Consider the following 18,352-nt stretch of genomic DNA (forward strand, 5'->3'; position numbering starts at 1 on the left):
TCATTATGGAAAATTGAAGCAAAGTATTCCTTTAGTTTCTGGGCCATACCTAGATTCTCTGTAATCTTCTTCCAATCCATGCTGCGTAACAGCCCAATCTCATGCTTTCTTATTCTCTTTTTATTTATATAACTAAAAAACCTCATATTGTTTATTTTAATTTCCTTGGCAAGAGCTAATTCAGCTTGATTTTGAGGAATTCTCACTTTATTCTTCATTTTCTAGCCTCCACAATGTAGCTTTCTTTGCTGATCAACCCCTTTTTCCATTCTCTATAGGCTCTCCGCTTACTCCTAATAACTTTTTTGAGGTAGTTATTCATCCAGCTGAATCTGGAGCCTCTCTCTACAAGTTTTATCTCTTTGCCTAAAATGTACATTTCAGATAGATTTTGTATTGCTGATTTGAAAAAATTCCAAGCATTTATTCTCCAATCTATATCTGGAGAGTTAAAGTCTCCTATTATGACATTCTTCCAAGAAGTCTTTCTAATAATATTAAAGAGATCTCTATCCATATCAGTCTGACTGTGGGGGTCTAGAGCAGACCACTAACACTATCCCAGCTGAACCTCTTTTACAATGCTTCCCCCAAGGGATTTTGACCCAAACAGACTCTGTATTGTCCATATGGTCACTTCATGTTTCTTTACAGTTTACTGTTTTGTTGATGTTAACACTCTCCAATCACCTTTTATCATTATTCCTCTCTCTCAAACAGCACTGACTCTTCAATATCTGTATTCCAATCATGAGGCTATTCCACCATATTTCTCTAATCCCTATAATATCTGGTCTGACCCCCTGCTCCAGCAGTTGCAGTTCCTCCATTTTATTGCCCAGGCTCCTTGCATTTGCGTACAAGCATTTCAGTTGTTCCTCTTGGACCTCACCCAGTTTTCTAGCTTGTGATGTTCCATTATCCCTTACTAGATCTTCCTTTGCCTGATTTTCCTGCTCTTGTGTTTGAAGCCAGTCATGAAGAGTTCATGAGTTTCTCCCAATCTTTTTTCCTCATCTCCTCCTTTAAAGCCCTTCTTATCAATTGTTCCAGCCTTGATCCAAGAAGGTGAAAGCCCCAGGTACTCAAGTGCAGTCCATCAGTTGAGAAGAGTCTTCTTTCCATAAATGTTTCCCAATGGTCGATCATCCCAAAACCTTCCTCATAGCACCAGTCCTTGAGCCATCTTTTGATCTTCGTTACCTTGTCACACCTTCACCCTCCTTCTCTAGGGACCTGAAGTATTCCACTGAAAATTACGTGACCTTCTGCTTCCTTAAGTGTCCTACCCAGCTGAGTGTAATGAACTTTGATCCATTTCAATGGGAATCTAGCAGTGTCATTTGTCCCAACAGGCAGCACAATCAATGGATTTTTACCTGATCCCATCAGGATCCTCTTCAGCCTCATATCCACATCTCATATCCTTGCTCCTGGCAGACAGCACATTCTTCTGTTCTCTGGATTTGGTCTGGTGACAAGCCTGTTGATTTTTCTGAGACCCTGATCAGAAAGACCTATCTCTTCCTGGTGTTGGTATGAAGCTATTTCATGTGGTCTCTAGTGGTTCCCAGTACATCATCCTCATTTTTCATTATGCTCTGGTCCCTGTCTATCTTCATCCTCTCTTCTGTAGGTACTGGCTTCCCTTCTTTTCTTTCTCACCACCTCACCTTCTGCCTGTTTAACGTTCTCAATTCCTGGTGCAGCAAACCTGTTATTCAATTCAATTTCATCACCATTAGCTGGTCTCCTCCTCTGCCTTGTCCTTGTGGTCACATTCTTCTACGGATCACTCTCCTTTTCAGGCAATCCTCCCTTCAGGTCCTTTGGTTTGGTTCAGCAGGGGTCTGCAAATCTTGAGTTGTCTGTACCACCTCCTCTCCCCTCTCCTGCATTATATCTTCCAACCCCACCTGAATTCCATCACTGTCTCCAGCTATATCTCTAATGCTTGAATCTTTTTTGCCATGAACTCTATCGGGCGACATTTCATGCATAAGTATCTTCCAACTGATACCCCCCAGAAATGGTATTCATCCCACAAATTCTGCAGCCGACCACCTTCTTTCTAAATCCTATTCCTAGAAAAACAGAAAGGGAAGGGGGGGAAATCCTCCCCTCCCAAACTCCCACTTAAAAACTCCCAGAGAAAAAAACTGGTTACAGATCTTTTTTTAAGTGTTGTTCTTTGAGATGTGTTGCATACCTCCATTTCACTCTGGGTGTGCATGTGCCCCATGCAGTCACTGGAAATGTCTCCCTCAGTGGTACCCCTTGGGGCAGCTTGACTGCCCTCTGATGCCACACACTGCTAGCATCAGTATAACGTGCCCAGCTGACCCTGTGGCACCTCAGTTCCTTCTTTCTCGAAACTCTGATGCAGAGGGTAGGAGGGCAGGTAATGGAATGGACCCGTGCAACACATTTCAAAGAACAGCAGTTATGAATGGTCAGTAACCATTTTTTCTTCTGTGAGTCATGGCACATGTGCATTTCACTCGTGGTGGTTCCAAGCAGTGGCAAAGGCGGAGGGATCAGAGCTCATGTGCACCCAGATTGTAACACAGTCCAGCTGAATTTGGCATCGTCCCTAGACTAGCTGGTAATGGCATAAATGGGAGGAGAATGATGACCAGATTGCTGCTTTGCAAATGTCCTGAATAGGGAGGGATCTGTGCCAAGAATGCCGCTGTGACCACGTGGAACTGTATCTTTCTGAGATAGTTGTTAAGCTGGTGCAGGCCTAGGATAGGCCTGAGACCTCCCTTGGCCTTTGGAATTAGGAAACAGTGGGAGCAGAAACCCTTCTCCCTTAACCTCGGCGGCACCTCTTCTATGGCTGCCACCTGAAGGTGGGATTGAACCTCCTGGTGCAGAAGTTTCATGTGGAAAGGTTCTCTGAAAAGGGATGGGGAGTGTGGGTGGGAAAGAGGGGTAGAAATAAACTGGATGGTATATCCCACTTCTGCCATGCTCAACACCCAATGGTCCTGTTGGTGATACGGAACCAAGCACTAAGGAAACTGGAAAGATGGTTTACAAATAAAGCAGAAAAAGGGTCTGACGTCATGAGAACTGGTACAACATCCTCTAACTTCTTTGGGTCCTTTGTTTTCAGAGATGCACTCTGAGGTCCCTGGTTTTCTCTCTCATTGGCAGCAAACACTACAAGGACCCTGTGGGGGGAATGTGTGTAGAGGAACTCATAACCTAGGGCAGGTACATAATATTTTTGTTCAGCCCTTTTTGAAGAGTGAAGAAAGGATGTGAGCGTCTGCCACAGAGTATAACCGCCTCATTGAGAGGCGTGGCTACTCTGGAAGGGGTTGCAGTGGCCAAAATGCCAACCAGGCTGTGAGAGGACTCTGACTACCTCCATCTGTATATTTAAGGCCACCCTCTTAACAACTCTTGTTGAGCCTCATAGTCAACTGGGGGAGGTGACATGCCCCCTCCTGAAACTGCCTCATCAGGGGAGAAGGAAGAGGAGGCCAGCACAGGCTGCAGATGCTCTTCCCTAGGGTCCCACTGAGCCAGCGACCACAGGAGAGCTGGTCTTCTTCCAGTGACCATGGGGGTGCCATTCCCAATGGCACCGGCGAACACTGCTACGGTGGAGAGGTCTGCACCAAGGCAAGCATTGGTACCGAAGGGCACACCATCCTGGGTACTTGGGCTGGGCACAGTACCACCTCTGTTTGCAGGTACCGATTGTGACCCGTCCGTGCCTAGGGTAGCCACCTGAAAATGCCAAGGTCAGGGCAGGCTGTAAAAGCAGAGCAGATTCTCCCAGCACTGGTGGGTGACACTGAAGTCAGACTTCCCAACCAGCCACAAACAGTGCTTCTGATTCCCCACATTGGTTATCAAGAAGCTAAAACAAAAAGTACACAGCCCTCTTTACTGCATTCCAGTCTCTGGCTCCCAATCAGCCACTAAGTCCAGCAAAGAGATAAGTTATTTAAAACTCTATGCTCTTTACCAAAAAGGTTCTCCTGACTCCAAAGGGTCAGCCACAGTACCAGATCAATATAAGTTTGGATCTTACACAAAATACCACACTGCCAGCCAATCCTTTAGTAACTAAAAGGAAAGAAACAAACCATAAGAGAAGAGTTAAATGATTAAAGCAATCACATACATACAAATGATTGGGAAGTCCACTTACGTCAGGTTTCCAGTAGAAATGTGGAGTTCACAGGCTTGTATATTCCCTCTGGTGTATAGCCTCAGTCCTTTGATTCACAGCCTCAGTTGTAGATGAATTGATCCAGAGGAATGAAGACTAAATAGTCCATGTGCAGAGTTTGTTCAAATTCTCCCATGAGAATTACCAGGGTGATTCCAGGCTGGTGCTGGGGTCTCAATCTTGCGATCCAAACTTTCCTTGACAAGCTTGGACAGATTTGAGATAAAAGGATCAGTCCCCTAGAGTCTTTTATAGATTCATGCACGTTGACCGATATTTTCTTGACAGCAGGTATCCCCTTGAACAATTAATAGATGATTACTTGGGACTCTGAAGTACCATCTCCCATGTCCTGAGCACACCAGTAACTAGTTACATTAGCACAAGGTAATTGGCCATTTACAACCATTCACAGGTATTTACTACTTAAACTTCAAAGAGAAATACAAACAATAGCATTGTTACACTCAGAGTTCTATCTAAATGTTCATATGTTCCTTTTGAACTGTTAATCAATAGAACAGTGATGGACAGGAAAGCAGTTTATCTACACTGCTAACCTCTAACAAGAGATACGTAAATAACATCAAATAACTACCAATAATGCACATGCATATCAAAGCTCTAGTCTACCTATAAGGAATGACCCTCACTACCGTTGTATTTTCCTATAATATATTTTGAAAGGTCAGAGTTGGGCCATGCAACCTGCAAAGTTGCTTGGCTTTTTTTTGGGCCTAGCATCACACTGATAACGTCTACTCTTGTACTGCCAGTGGTACTGGTACCGACAATTAGAGGAGATCCCTTACAGCCACAAATGCCTCCAACGTGGTCAGTACCAAGATAGGACTGGAACAGCATGGTGCTGCCGATATGGAAGCCTCTTCTGACTGTGGACTCAGTAGTATCTGCAGAGATGCCAGCTGCCGCTGTCCCGTGGCAGAGGAGTGCTTTGGGTTCGACTGCACTCTGTTCTGATCCTCATGTCTGGCAGCCTACAGTGCCGAGGATCGCCCCTTTCCAGCAGCCTGCTTCTTCTGCCTTTTTCTAGGCAGCGGGGATGGTGATCCATGCCGGGAGTCGGGTGTGGTAGGAGAAGCACTCCTTACAGATGCCAAAGCACTCAATGCTGGGTCTGACCAGCCTCGGTCAGATGGAGACCTCCAAGCAGGACCATTAGCCAGGCCTCCCAATCCTTCATGCGAGGCCAATCTGGCAACGGTCCCCACTATGAGCTTCCCTCAGGCATCTCAAGCAGCTTGGTTGAGGGTTGCTTAGGACACGGCCTTGTTGCAGAAGACACAAGCTTGAGGCCTGGTCTACACTGGCGACATAAAGTCACTTATGTCAATCTACTTACACCCGCGTCTACACTGGCGCCACTGTTAATTCAAATTAAGTCGCCTTGAAAATCGACTTAATAAGACCATCTCTGCAAGTGGCGTAGCGCCTAAATTGAATTTGTTAAATCGATTTAGTGTCAGTGTAGACACAATGTCACTTAAATTGAATTTATTGGCTTCTGGAAGGTATCCCACAATGCCCCGTTTTGACCGCTTTGGACAGTCGCGCTGTGCTGCTCTGCGGTCCCGCTACCAGGAAATGTCCCCCCTCAAGCCCTGGGAAGATTTGAATTTTCATTTCCGGTGCTGCCAGCGTGGAGAGAGCTTTGTCACTGTTCTCCACATGGCTACTGCAAAGCCCAAACACGCTCCAGCATGGAGTCGACCAGAGGTCTTAGATCTCATCGGGCTGTGGGGCGAGGAGTCTGTTCTGGCTCAGCTCAGGAATCTGGACATTTATGGGAAGATATCCCAGGGCCTGCTGGAGAAGGGACACGAGGGATGCTCAGCAGGGCCGAGTGAAGATCAAGGAGCTGTGTCAGTCGTATCAGAAAGCCAGGGAAGCTAACAGCCGTTCTGGCTCCTCGCCAAAAACATGCCACTTCTACGATGAGGTGCATGCAATTCTTGGTGGCAATCCCACCAGGGTGCCATCCTGCAGCATCGATACCTCCATTAGGTCACAGTCCAAGAACAATGATGAGGACTCCATGGACGAGGAGGAGGCTGAGGAGAGCAGGCTGCAGGAGAGCGGGGTGTCTGATCTCCCTGAAAGTCAGGGCATATTCCTGACCCCAGAGCAGTCCAGCAGCACACAGGACAGCACTAATGATCCTGGGGAAGGCACATCTGGTGAGTTTTTTTTTTCTTAGCAGTTCTGTCCTTTTACATTGGGTGGGGTGGGGGCCACAAAGGGGATTTCAGGCATTTCGATGACTGTACTGGGGGGTTACCCAGGGAACAATTTATTTATGTGATGAGAAATGCTACGTTTATCATCATTTGATATCTCAAGGAAACTGTCATGTATGTCATCTGTTATCCATCGCAAACGTTTTCAGGGGAGGGCTGCCTTCTTCCTCCCTCCACAGTAGGATACTTCGCTGCAATCAAGGGAGCCTGCATCATGGCGGAACCCTGCTGGTACCCCGCTGCATCCAGCAAATCTGTGTTTTAAGCAGAGACTCTCCCCTCCCCGCTCTCCGCAGTGCCTCTCTGTAAGGGTTTAAAATACCAGCAGAGCGTCCCCTCCCACCCACCATGCTGTCCTCAGATCCTCTCTGTAATGGCACAGCGAGTAGACCCTTCTGGGATGTCAGGAATGGAACGAGGCTCTGTGTTTGCCCTGCGCACTGCATGGCGATTATTGTCTATATTGTAGCAGGGGACCATTGTCTACATTGTTGCAATTGTATCATTTTCTTCACCATGCTAACAGTGGCTACCTTGTTATTTTTCTTTCATTCTGTAGACACCTCGACATTGGACCAACCCTCAAGAAATGCTGCGGAAAGACTAGCTCAGATTAGAGAGAGGAAAAAACAAGAGACGACGTGTTTGGCGAGCTCATGAACACCTCAGCGGCCACAGAGACAGAGCACAGAGCGTGGCGGCTGACCTTGTCCCAGGACATGGACAGGGAGAGTCGCAGAGCAATGCAGGAGCATGATCGCAGCACCACGCAGGAGATGCTGTGAATCATGCAGGACCAGGCAGACACGCTGTGGCAGTTTGTGGCGCTTCAGGAGGAGCAGAGGCAGGACAGAGTCCTGCTGCAGCCCCTCCATAACGCTCCTCAGCCGAAGGCCTTGCCACCCTCAAGAGGTCTCAGAGGAGATTGTCCAGGCTGCAGTACGTGCTTGCCTCCACCACCTCCATCTGCGGCCACGCTGACAGCAAGCTACCACCCTACCCCTTGAGACAGTGAATGAACACTCCCTTCCTCCCCCATGACTTTAATGTTCAGAAATAAAGTTAAGCATCATTTCTACATGTTTCTTTATTAAATCATATCTTGTTCTGGAATCGTAAAAGGCCTGGAAAAGCTCTCCTAGGAAGAGATTGAAAAGATTGGTATTGCTACCTTAAAAAGAGATTAATAGAGAGGTCAGGATAATTATATATAAAATACTGACTGGTATACAGAAGGGAGATCAGGAGCTTCTGTTCTCCCTGTCTAACAACACAAGAACATTCAATGAAATAAAAGGTGGCAAATTCGTAACTGAGAAAAGGACATACTTTCGCAAACAACATGTAATTAGACTGTGGAACTCACTGCTGCAGGAAGTCATTGACCCCAATAACTTAGCAAGAATCAAAAAGGGATTGAACATTTGAATGGATAACAAGAATATCCAGAGTTATCTTAATTAGTGACAATACAAATTTCAGAAGCGATATTAAACCTTGTGTTTCAGGGCATAAACTGATCTCTAACAATAAGAGACTAGGATGAGAGCTAATATGGGGCAGATTATCCCAGATCATCTACTCTGGGCTGGGTTCTTACTAGAGCTGTCTGGAAAACATGCTTTCAGAGGTCCTACAGCGGCCAATGGCCTTTAGCCCAATGGTGCTGATGTGAGATGCCCAGGTTCAAGTCTCTGGTCTTCTTGATTCAGATTCCCAGGAAATTGGGCACTTTGCTTTTTCAGGCACCTTTAGAGCCTCTGGCTCAACCATCTCTGCAGGGTTGGTCTCTTTCCCCTCCTGTGGCGCTTCAGGTGCTGTTTCAGCATCTGACGAAAAGGTTACCTGCTCTGCTGCTAGCTGGCTGTGCCTCTCCTTAGGATCGTATGGAAATTTTAAAAAGAGGTTTCAGGTTCCTACTACACAAAAAATATTCCGTAGGCTGAAAATTTTCATGTTAATTTTCACAAGTAAAATATGAACAAATCCAGGCCTTTAATATGGGAACTGTCTCACTTTTCCTCTATGAATCACGCCCCCACCCTTGGCTATTTCATCATTATTTTTCCTTTCTGTATCCTCCACTCTAGTCATCTAGTACATCATTCACTTGCATACAACCCATATTGATTTTTGCTGTATCCCTGGTTTTGTAGCTCTGATTCCCACTGTCTTTTCTCTTTATTCGAATAGAGAAATATAACAGGTTTATTCCCCATAGTCTAAAAATAGTCACATTATCTTGGCAAGGGGAGGCATTTCACCTTGGTTTCATATTATTACATATTCTCTTTGCCTTTTGGCTAGCAAAAAATTATATCTGAGAATCTCAGAATGCTTTTCTCCTTTTGGGCGTATGTACATTAGTGATCATTAAATAAAAAATCCCATTTTTCAAGAAATTAGACAATATCATGATATTTTACCTAAGAGAAAAACCCAGAAAGATGGTGGTTCGTGCTATAATGCCCTGGGCTGGGTGTCTCCACCAGGACCCTTGCTCTTGACTCTACCCTGCACCCCCAGCACGTGCACATGGGACAGAAACATAGCTGAGTCCCGCTCTCACCTCTGTGAGATATTGTGAGGGGACAAAACATTAGGGGGACACTGGAAACCTCAGGGGCACTAGTCTCTCCTGCCACTGAGTTCCACTACTTCTGCCCAGACTTTTCCATACAATTGCTGGAAAAGGAATGAGAATGGTGAATATAGGTCCTTACTATTGGCCATACTGTAGTGTTTGGGAGTGTGCTTTAATATACACCCCAACACAAAAAGGATACGGCAGAAATAGAAAATGTCCACAGAAGATCAACAAACATGATTAGAGGCTTGAAAAAATTTCTGTATGAGGAGATAGAAAAAACCTTCTAGATTCATAGATAAGGTTTGACGAGACTATTCTGATCGCCTGGTCTGACCTTAGGTGCTCTGCCCTCATTACGCCATAACTCAGTGATTCCTGCTTGACGCCAATAACTTCTGGCTGAGCTAGAGCTGATCTTTTAGAGAGAGACATCCAGCCTTGAGATAAAGATTTCAAGAGATGGAGAATCCACCACATCCTGGGGTAAGTGTTCCAGTTAAACCTTCATGCTTTGCTTGCAGTCTGAATTTGTCTAGCTTCAGCTGCCAGCCATTGGATCATATTATGCCTTTGTCTGCTAGATTGAAGAGCTCTGTCCTATCAGAAATCTTTTCCCCAGGAAGGTACTTACAGATTGTGACCAAATCACATCTTAACTTTCTCTTGGATTAACACAATAGATTGCACTTTTGAAGTGTCTCACTCAAACAGATTTTCCAGATGTTTTCTTTGTATCCTTTCCAGTTTTTCAACTTCCAGTAATGGTCTCATCAATGCCATATACAGAGGTGGTTCCACCTCTCTTTTTCTACTCAACATTCCCCCGTTCGTACAGAAGATTAAGACTATAAAAATAAAGAGACAAGTAAGAGGAGACAATGTATTAAATACTGTACTGAATATAAAAATTAACTCATTGTCTATATTTACAGAGACTAAACAGACCATATACTATTTAATTTTCATTATGATTTTCTTAACAAATCTGTTTGAGATCTAACTTTGAGATCTAACGTGTGAGATTGAATTCAACCATTTATTTTTGTATTATAGTTTTACAGGGAGAAAAGTTGCAGTACCTTAGTCCTTACAGAGGCAAAACTCCCTTTGCAGGCAACTGGGCTTTTGCCAGAATAAGGACTGCGTGTGGTACGTAAGATGTGGCCTATTATAGCATCATTTCATTGATTTCCTGTTGTATATCATTCAAATATTAATCAGACGTGCACAGTATTATACAAAAAGCTACATGCAAACAATGGTAGGGTTGCAAAGTCAAGCACTCAAAAGTTAGGGAATGCTAGAATTAAGGTTGTCTGTGCAACCATAATCAGGGGCCTCGCATGGCTTTAGTTACATGATTATATACTTCTTCTTCCACAGGAATTCTGCCTTAGTCAATGCACGGCATGGACAGTGTTCAAGGAATCAGGCAGCTGGTCAATATTTCTTCTGTACCAAAGTCATAGGAAGTCTTTTAGAGTCATAGATTTTAAGGCTAGGCAGGACCACAAGATTATCTAGTTTGACTTCCTGCACATCAGGAGTCACTGAACTCCACCCATTACTGAGCTCAATAACCTGGATTAGACAAAAGTATTACACTCCTCAGGAGACTCAACTGCTGTTTGCCACAAGCAGAGCATTGATGACACAGAGATGCACCAGTGCCTGCGGCCTCACACATGCCAGGGACTGATTTGGTGAGATATGCCCAGATTATCCTGGCAAACAACCCATGTCCATGCTGCAGAAGAAAGCCAACCCCCTGTCCCACCACCACCACCCAAGATACTTGCAAATCTACCCAGAGGAAAATTCCTTCTTAGCTTCAAGAAGGTAATCCGTTTGACCCTGAGCAGGACCCACCAGCCAAGCATCTGAGAGAGGATTCTAAGTACCACCTCAGAGCACCGGCCCACCCTGTCCCATCTCCAGTCTTGGCCATTACTGATGCTCCAGAGGAAAGAATCCACTCATTGGAAGGAAAACAATTCCTTCCTGACCCCTATAGACAACTGGCTGGGGAAATACATTTGGGAACATAAGACATAGGACTAGTAGTTCTTCTCTGAACCTGGTCCAGTTTGAATTCGTCTTTCTTGAACATAGGTGAGCAGAGCTGCACATGGTATTTCACATGAGGTCTTACCAGTGCCTTTTCCAATGGCATTAATACTTCCCTATCACTACTGGAAATACCTCTCCTGAGATCTCCCAGGATTACATTGGTCTTTTTCACAGCTGCACACGTTGGTGGCCCATAGTCATTCTGTGATTGACTAATACTCTCAGGTCTCTCTTCTCTTCTGTAGTTCTCAGCTGATAACCTCTAGTTTATAGCAGAAATTCTTGTTAATAATCCCTAAATGCAGGACCTTGCACTTTGTTAATGCAGCATTGAGGTTGGCTGGCTGCACCTGGTGCCCTGCCAAAACTTCGGGTCCAGCTACATTCACATGTCTTGTGACAGGCGTATAAACCCCTCATGGGCCAGGGGAGGTAAGGAATAGTCATGAGCTAAGGAGGCCTTGCCCCTACTGTCTTGCCAAGCTCGCTCAAGCTGGAGGTCGGGTTTAAAAGCCAGTCAGGAGCTCAGTCTGGGGCTGGCAAGCCAGAGAGGAGGACATGCCCTGGGAGCTCCTGGGGAGAAGCTGGGGGGGATGGGGCAGCAGGGAAGCAGCCATGGGCAGGGGAAGGGGAGTAGGTTTGGGGCCAGAGCAGGGCCAGGAAGGCTCAGGGGCAATTTCCCAGGACCAGGTGGGGCAGGGAACACGGGCTGGGGTGGGGCAGGGAACAAACTAACACAGGGGCTGGGGCAGGGCAAACAAACCGACCTGGAGGCTGAATCAAGGAGGGCAGGGCAAACAAACCAGACAAACAGTCAAAAAAAACAACAAACAAACCCGGGGGAGGGGGGTTGCAAATGGAAGGAGGGGGCTGGTCAGCAGGGGCAGCTACCAGGAAGGGGGGGGCAGAGAAGGGGAAGGACGGGGTGCCCACAGGTAGTTAGGGTGAAGGGGAGAAGCAGCAGCAGCAGCAGGGAAGGGGCACTCACAGCAGCAGCAGCAGCAGCAGGCCAGGAAAGGCCCCGCCACAGGTGGTGGTGGGTGCGGCAGTGGCGGTGGAGGGGCCACTCACCCCCTCCCAGCCAGCCAGGAAGGAGGGGCCCAGGCTAGAGGGGCCCCGCCCCAGCTACCGTTGCTCAGCTGTTACTTCAGTATGGGATGGAGGGCCTACAGTCGGGCCTAAAAATAGGAAGGTCTAAGGCTATAGCCTTATCAGCCTACGGGTTAACCCAGCCCTGGCGACAGCCCGTCCTTCCCCTTCCCCTCTGGTCCCAACTCAAGCCTGGCTGCCGGGGACAGGGGCCAAGTGAGCCAGAAATGTGCTGAGGGTGGGTGAGCCTCCGGCTTGCTCAGCCCATATCCCCTGAGTGGCCACCTTCACCCAGCCTGAAAAGCAGCTCCATCCCCCTTGTTACCTGTCAGCTCTGTGCTCTTGGGGAAACAAGACGCAAAACCCCGACTCTCTGGCTCACCTGAAACCTCTCCCACCCAGCCTCTTCTTGAACCAGAACCGATCAGAGAAACATTTACCAAAAGCAATGAAAAGGCAGTGGGAGACACACCTAAACCCCTCTGAACAAGGGTGACAGGATTAAGGTAGCTCCCCTAACCTCATCTACATCAAAGATGGAACAAGGAAACATCTCTATTAGCATACTGAATGGAGAACCAAGCTTCAAGGCAGGGACCGCATTGAACTCTTGGATCAGCGAAGCACGGCATGATGGGAGATCTCTGCTCCAGCTGATAATTAACCCACGCCTGCACACACCCAGCTCAGCAGTTATCAGACCAATTTAGTCCTAGATCCTTTATTGATATCCAAAACACTGAATCTGCCTGACTGCATTGTGAGCTCCCTGGAAGGAACACTGCCCATAGCCAGGAATGATCAGCTCCTATTGTCCAGCCTGAACAAAACCACTCTGGTATACTCCCTTGAGTCATCGTTTACCCACAAACAAACCTAGTGTTCTCCCTGGAACCATTGTTTCTTCCCTACAAAATCCCCTAACCACGTTCAAACCTCTCTTCTGAAGCCTGGATCCAAAAGCTGCATCAGTTCCACTGCGCCTTCACCTTTTCCTTTTCCGTGTTGGGGACTCTGCCTGTCTCAAGCGCTCCGGACCCTAAGCTGAACAGCCTGTCTCCTGGGAACCTTCCACCGGTTCAAGCTGCGCTGAGTGGGGAGACCCCAACGTGCTCGCGCTCTCTCTCTCTCTCTTTCGTGCTCTCTCTCTCTTAGTCCAGGTATAACTTTCTAAACCTGACTTTTGTAATGAAACTTCGGCTAAATTTCCCCAATTCCCCAATTGAAATAGTGTAATATTGTAACGGTTTGGTGGTTTTTCTCTCTTTGTACTATTAGCATCATAAGTTTTATATTCCTGGCAATAAAATAACTTTTTTATAATCAAGCTGGTTGCCAAACTTCATTTACTCCTTCGTGTTCTTGACTTCCCTATTTTGCTCTGCAGAAACGCTTTTCTTACCTAAGCCAAAGATCCGAAAATCAGTGCCCAAAAATCATGTGGAGTTTGCTCATTAAGGGGGTTACTACTAGAACCATTGTAGAGTGAGAGTGGGGATAGTGACATGCTAAACCTGTGGCATACAAGGGGGGCAGCTTGGCCATGCTGCTCTGCCCTGCCTGTGGCGTCCAGGGGCATAGAAGGGTGGCAGCTGGAAAGAGCTGTTTTGACCCAGCCTGCTCAAGACGTGCTCTATTCTGCTGTGGTGCCAGGACCACATAAGGGTGGCAGCTGGAAAGTACGATTCAACCCAGCCTGCTGAGCTGAGGGACATATAAAGAGTCAGTGGAGAGTGCTGATAAATCCAATCTGCTCAGATAGAATCAAAGAATTGGAAGGAACCTCAGGAGGTATCTAGTCCAACCCCTGATCTGAGCAGGACTAACCTCAGCTAATAATCCCAAGGGTTTTGTCAAGGTAAAGATTAGGTAACCCATTCCAGTGCTTCACCACCCTCCTAGTGAAAAACTTTTTCCTAATGTCCAACCTAGACCTCCCCCACTGCAACTTGAGACCATTGCTCCTTGTTCTGTCATCTGCGAGAACAGCCTAGCTCCACCCTTTTCAGGTAGTTAAAGGCTGCTATCAAATCCTCCCTCATTCTTCTCTTTTGCAGACTAAACAAGCCCAGTTTCCTTAGCCTCCTTATAAGTCCTGTGCTCCAGCCCCCTAATCATTTTTGTTGCCCTCCGCTGGACTCTCTCCAACTTGTCCACATCCTTTTTGTAGTGGGGGGCCCAAAACTGGACACACTATTCTAAATGCGGCCTCACCAATGCCGAATAGAGGGGAATGATCACTTCCCATGACCTGCTGGCAATGCCCCTCCTAATGTAGCCCAATATGCTATTAGCCTTCTTGACAACCAGAGCACACTGCTGACTCATATCCAGCTTTTTATCCACTGTTACCCCCAGGTCCTTTTCTGCAGAGCTGCTGCCTAGCTCATTGGTCCCCAGTCTATAGCTGTGCATGGGATTCTTCCGTCCTAAGTGGAGGACTCTGCACTTTTCTTTGTTGCACCTCATTAGATTTCTTTTGGCCCAATCCACCAGTTTGTTTAGGTCCTTCTGTATCCTATCCCTACCTTCCAGGGTATCTATCACTCCCCCTAGCTTAGTGTCATCTGCAAACTTGCTGAGGGTGCAATCCACCCCATCCTCCAGATCATTAATGAAGATGTTGAATACAACCGGACCCAGGACCGACCCCTGGGGCACTCCGCTTGATATCGGCTGCCAGCCAGACATGGAGCCATTCATTGATCACTATCCATTGGGCCAGATGACCTAACCAGCTCTCTATCCATTTTAAAGTCCATTCATCCAACCCATACTTCTTTAACTTTCTGATAAGAATACTGTGGAAGACAGGATCAAAAGCTTTGCTAAAGTCAAGGTATATCACATCCACCACTTTCCCCATATTGACAGAGCCAGTCACTTCTTCATAGAAGGCAATCAGGTTGGTCAGGCATGACTTGACTTGGTGAATCTATGCTGACTGTTCCTGATCACCTTCCTCTCTTCTAAGTGCCTCAAAATGGATGCCCTGAGGACCTGCTCGGGGACTGAGGTAATGCTTACTGGTCTGCAGTTCTCCAAATCATCCTTCTTCCCTTTCTTGAAGATGGGCACTATATTTGCCTTTTTCCAGTCATCAGGGACCTCCCCCAATCGCCATGAGCTTTCAAAGATAATAGCCAATGGCTCTGAAATCACACAAGCCAACTCCCTCAGCACCCTTGGGTGCATTGCATCTGGCCCTGTTAATCTGTAAAGGTGTGAGTATGTGGGAGTTTATTTGAGTCTGGGGCTGGAGGAACCCAGCTCTGGGAAACTTAGGTCCTGCAGGGAAGCTCCATTGGGAGGGGACTTGCAGAAAGGAGAAGTAAAGCTCCATATACACACAAGCAGAATATTAATAGAATTACAATCCCCCCCAAGGATAGTAACCCTAATAAATGAGCACACCCCAAGGCGACGGGCGAATCTGGTAACACCCTCCCCACAGCTGCCAGGGACAGGGACTGAGTGAGCTGGAACCTCCATGCTGGGGGGGAGGGATGTGCAGCAGGAGGACAGAACCTCCCCCCAGGTAACTCTGGCAGGGACAGTGCAGCAGCCCAGGGTCTAGTGCAGGGTGGGGGGTTTCTGGGAAAGGTGCTGGGAGCAGGTTCCCTGGCCTCTGCTCAGCCCGAGTTAGGGGCATGCCCCTCCCCCTGCTGAGTTGTCCATGAGGGCGCTGGAGCTCTGGGGAGACACTGTGGTGCTGTGAGCCTCTTTGGCCCAGCCCAGAGGCTTATGCTCCCTGCTCCTATGGGCCCCAACCCCCCAGGAGCCAGAAGGATTCACTGCCCTGGCCGGGGAGGTGGAGCTGGAAGGGTCCCCCCAGAGGTGACACATGGGGCGGTCACGTTGTTCCCCTCACTATCAGCAGGCATGGGTCGGCTGTGGGGTCAGGGATAGTTCAAACTGTATGGAGAGGGAAGGTGGGTTCCTGATTCCCTTAAACAGTCGGGTGTCAGCACCACCAGTGAGTAGCTAAGAACTGGGCAGTTGAAACCCACTGTGACCAAAGCAGAGCAACTCTGGGTAAAGGCTCCTGTTACTGCATATCTGCCCATCAGGTACAGCTACCTGTCACCCAGACAAGGCTGGGACAGTACCATTGCGCTGGCAGCTGTCACTTATAAGCGAGTCTGTTGATATTAATGTTATGTGTGTTTTGTGTTCAGGGAAGTTTAACGTTAGTGGGTTCCTGGTACTGGTGAAATTTGGAGGGGGCATGCTGGCTCAGTCAGCGTGGCCCAAGGACACAGAGGTGCCAGGAGCTGGCCTGAGGTAAAGATGCATGTTGGTGACCTTCCCTGCTACAGGATGGATGACTCAGTTTCCTCCGGGGCTTCAGAACATTTGGTAATTGTTTTGCTGAGATCTAGACAAGTTTATTCAAGTCCACCTGAGTGTCTGCATTGGGATGTGTGCGTGCGTGCATGCATGCACCAGTCTGCATTAAGGGTGTGTGTGTGTGTGTGTGTATACACCTATCCGTAGTGGGGTGTGTGTATTTGTGCACGTGTATGGAGTTTGTCTGGCTGACTGCACAGTGGGAGGGGTGTGGGGTGCACCATCTGACTGGCTACATTGTGGTGTGAGTCTGCCTGGCTGCACTAGCGTGTGTGTGTGTGTGTGTGTGTGTGTGCGCGTGCACACCTGATTGTTTGCACTGGGATATGTGCATGTGTGTGTCTGACTAGCTGCAGTGTGTGTGTTTGTGTCTGACTGTCTGCACTGGGGTATGTATGTATACAGCTGTCTCCACTGCTCTGTGTGTGTGTCTGTCTGCACTGAAGTGTTTGTGTACACCTGTATGTGTGTGTGCCTGCCCATGGAGCTTGTCGGACTGTCTGCATGGGGTGTTCTGGGGGAACAGCCTAGCCCCAAACCCCCTTTCAGGTAGTTGCTCCATCGCCCCTAATCATGTGCACTCTCTCACTGCCTGACACTGGCCTCACCAATGCGAATAGAGGGGAATAATCACTTCCCGTGACCTGCTGGCAATGCCCCTCTAATGCAGCCCAATATTCCATTAGTGTCTGACTGCCTGCACTGTGGAGCAGAATGCATCCGTTAGTCAGTCTGTTTGTCTCTGCACTGATGGACCGTATCAAAAGCAAGTCTGCTAAAGTGTATATCACTGCTTTGCTAAAGTCAAGGTATATCCATCCATCCACAGAGCCAGTCACCTCATCATAGAAAGCAATCAGGGCAAGTCTGCCTGAATGTCCCCATAGGGCAGCAGGAACCATTTTGGTGTTGAATTTAAGGCTGTTGAATAAAGCAGGTGTGAGAAAATGCAGTATCCACTTGTCAACACTAGAGGGAGCTCAGGGAATGCTGTTCTGGTCTTCAATCACAACACAAACAGTGTAACCCTACCCACAGCTCGCAGAGAGCCGGATGCAGCTGACCTGGGTGAAAATCGAAACTGCCTGATAACAAACGATGCAACCTACACCCAAGGCTGCAACTACCATTATTATTGTTATAGCGCTGCCATCCCCCCCCGTGTCAAAAGTCATGAGTCAGGCCTCAAGAAGTCATGGGACAGGCTTAAAAATCACGAGATGAGGTTAAAATATATTTTGAGTCTTCGTATTTGCCTTCTGGTTTCTGAGCCACTGGGGTTGCACAGGTCATGTTTTCACACTTTCGGGCCATCATCGTTGCAGGGGAATGTTGGGTTTTTTTCTAAATGAAAACTGAGATTCTTATGTACTGACCTGTCTCCAAGACAGGTGACTTTCAATAAAAGTTGAAGGTTTAAATAAAACATCAAATCGTGTGAGAATGGTGATCAAAGTATGAGATATGATTTCTAGTAAATTAATACCTACAAGCCCCAGTGAGAGTTCAGGACCCCATCGTGCTTGGTGCAGTATGAATGAGACACCCACAGACAACCCTTGCCCAGAGAGATCACAGTCTACGATGGTGACAAGATGCAACAGGTAGAGAAACAGACAAATGGGGCTTCGTGTGGGGGAACAACAAGGTACGAGTGCTTCACAGCATGTGGTACTTCTCTGATTTAATAAGAATAAATATCAATGTTCGTGAAAATACCAGGAGTCTTTCTTCAGGATTTACATTAAGGCTGAATGTCCTTCTGAAAGATCTGCTCCAGCTAAAGCAAAAGTTCTGAGCTGT

The sequence above is a fragment of the Emydura macquarii genome, unplaced genomic scaffold (assembly GCF_026122565.2).
Source record: "Emydura macquarii macquarii isolate MOO-44397 ecotype Brisbane River unplaced genomic scaffold, CSIRO-AGI_Emac_v2 contig_3113, whole genome shotgun sequence".
NCBI lineage: Eukaryota > Metazoa > Chordata > Testudines > Chelidae > Emydura > Emydura macquarii.